The sequence below is a fragment of the Nicotiana tomentosiformis genome, chromosome 11, assembly GCF_000390325.3.
Source record: "Nicotiana tomentosiformis chromosome 11, ASM39032v3, whole genome shotgun sequence".
Taxonomy (NCBI): Eukaryota; Viridiplantae; Streptophyta; class Magnoliopsida; order Solanales; family Solanaceae; genus Nicotiana; species Nicotiana tomentosiformis.
This window is the reverse complement of record NC_090822.1, coordinates 109,070,645-109,073,252: the sequence shown is the minus strand read 5'-3', so window position 1 is coordinate 109,073,252 and position 2,608 is coordinate 109,070,645. Positions and strand designations below refer to the sequence as shown.

Genomic DNA, 2,608 nt, shown 5'->3' with positions numbered 1-2,608 from the left:
CTTAATCACTTCTTTTCTTACCACTTCTTTCATGATTGGATTTAGTCGGCGTTGATGCTCTACACTTGGCTTGTGTCCGTCCTCCATGAGGATTTTATGCATGCAGAAAGCTGGACTAATGCCTTTAATGTTAGACATTGTCCACCCAATTGCTCGCTTGTGCTCACGTAGCACTCTCAATAGCTTTTCTTCCTGCAATTTAGACAAGTGAGAAGAAACAATAACAGGTAAAGTGTCAGAACTACCCAAATAAGCATATTGAAGGTGAGGGGGTAGGGGTTTAAGCTCCAATTTTGGAGCTTCTTCAATTGACGGCTTTGGAGGAGGCCCACTTGGCCTATTCAAGGGATCAAACGGGTGTATTCTTTGCATGTAAGCACATGATGTATCTAGGATATGCATCATCTTCTCAACCTCATCATCAATCATCAAGCTATCGAACAACATGATTGCTTTTTCTAGAGAGTCGTCTAGATATACACTCGTGTCAAGAAGTTGCTCATCCACCTCTACAACAGATATCATAGAGAGCTCCTCATAGTGGCGGGGAAGTTGGATTGCTTTGTAGACATTGAAGACTGCTTCCTCGTTGTCCACCCTCATAATCATTTTCCCTTCTCTCACTATAATTATTGCATCACCAGTAGCCAAGAGAGGTCGTCCCAATATGATTGAAACTTGTTCATCAGCCTCAAAATCTAGAATAATGAAGTCAGTTGGGAAGATAAATTTCCTAATTTGCAGCAGCACATCTTCAATCACTCCTTCAGGGTAGGCTATGGACCTATCAGCTAATTGCAATATCACAGTGGTTGGTCTTGGAGCTCCCAGACCCAATTGCTTAAACAAGGGCAATGGCATCAGATTTATGCTCGCACCCAAATCACAAAGAGCACGACCCACCTCAATATTACCGATTCGCACTGGAATGGTGAAGCTGCCAGGATCCTTAAGCTTTTGAGGAAGCTTGTTTTGGACCCTTGAAGTGCACTCCTCAGTAAGTGCAACTGTCTCGAACTCAGTCAATTTCCTCTTGTGAGCCACTATATCTTTTATGTATTTAGCATACTTTGGAATTTCACGAAGTACATCCACTAATGGAATATTTAATTGAACCTGACTCAACATAGAGAGAAATTTGTTGAACATGCGATCGTCATTCTTTTTCTGCAATCTCTGGGGGAAAGGTGGTGGTGGCCTTGCAGCCTCCATTTACTCTAAACTTGCATCATTTTTCTTTGACTCGTGTATTGCCTTGGGGGTCAGCTCCCCCTCAGGTATAGGTTTGTCCTTTCTCTTCTTTGGCACTTCCTCTAGTTCTCTCCCGTTTCTGAGTGTAACTGCATTAACTTGAGGGTTCTTCTCTGTATCACTGGGAAGAGAGCCTGTAGGTCTAGTATTTTGATTTGCTGCCAACTGCCCCATTTGCCTCTCAAGATTTCTGAAATCGGTCCTGAGCTGTTGATTGTCAAGTAACAACTTTTTTAGCAAGTCATTCGTACTCTCTTCTGTTTGTTAGGGTGGCTTCTGAGGCTGATTGAAATTTTCTTGAGGCCTATACTGATTCTGATTCTGTTGATTTCCGCCCCATGAGAAGTTAGGATGATTTCTCCAATTTGGATTGTAAGTGTTCCCATATTGTGCATGCTGATTCATCAGACCTCTGTTTTGTTGCCCCACATAGTATATAGATTCAGGATTCGTGGGGCACGTGTCACTCATATGACTGTCACCACATAGTTCGCAGCAAATAGACATTTGTTGTACATGTTGCATCTGTTGTGTTTGTTGCATTGTCATTCTGTTCATCTGATTTGCCAGCTTTGCAATATCTGCTCTCATGGCTGAGACGTCATCAAGCTCAATCACCCCGGCTCCCTTCTGTTTAATTGCTCTTCTTGCGTCCCCATCTCCTTGCCAATTACGGTCATTAGCAGTGAAGTTATTTAGCAAGAGTTGTATTTCACTATACGGACTTGCCATACAACTACCCCCACAAGCTGAATCAAGATTCATCTTTGATGCCTCATCTAGCCCATCAACAAAAGTGTGACCCAATACCTCATCAGTCTGACAATGATGTGGGCAGTCTCTGAGTAGCTTCTTGTATCTTTCCCAAGCTTGACGGAGTGTCTCGCCATCCCGTTGTTGGAACCCAAGAATTTGGCTCCTTAGTGATTTTGTCTTCTTAGTAGGGAAAAACTTGATTAGGAATTTCCTTGCTAAATCATCTCAAGTGTGGATTGAGTTCGCAGGCTCCTTTTGCAACCATTCCTTAGCTTCCCCCAACAATGAAAAGGGAAATAGTGTCAGCCTGACATAGTCCTTGGAAATGTTCGGATAATTGTAAGTGTCCGTAATTTCCAAGAAGTTCTGAATATGCCTCTGTGGGTCTTCATGAGATAGACCCACATATTGCCCTGTGGACTGAATCAGCTGTACCATGTACTGTTTGAGTTCATAATGCCCCGTGATATCAGGCTTTATGATAGCCTGAGTCATATTAGCAAGATTGGGCCTTGCAGCTTCTATCACCGGACGCTCCTCATTACCTGCCATCTCTATTGGCTGTGGTTGAGCTACAATGTCCAACTCTCTTTTTATTCTC

The 2,608-nt window shown here is 43.0% G+C and overlaps 1 non-coding gene across 1 annotated transcript; it reads left to right on the top strand.

The window, feature by feature from the left end:
* The first annotated feature begins 2,071 nt into the window (after positions 1 to 2,071).
* LOC117280790 (small nucleolar RNA R71) lies at positions 2,072 to 2,178 on the top strand. The gene has a single exon (XR_004511364.1). It is a non-coding gene; the product is annotated as a small nucleolar RNA R71 (small nucleolar RNA).
* Positions 2,179 to 2,608: the final 430 nt, after the last annotated feature.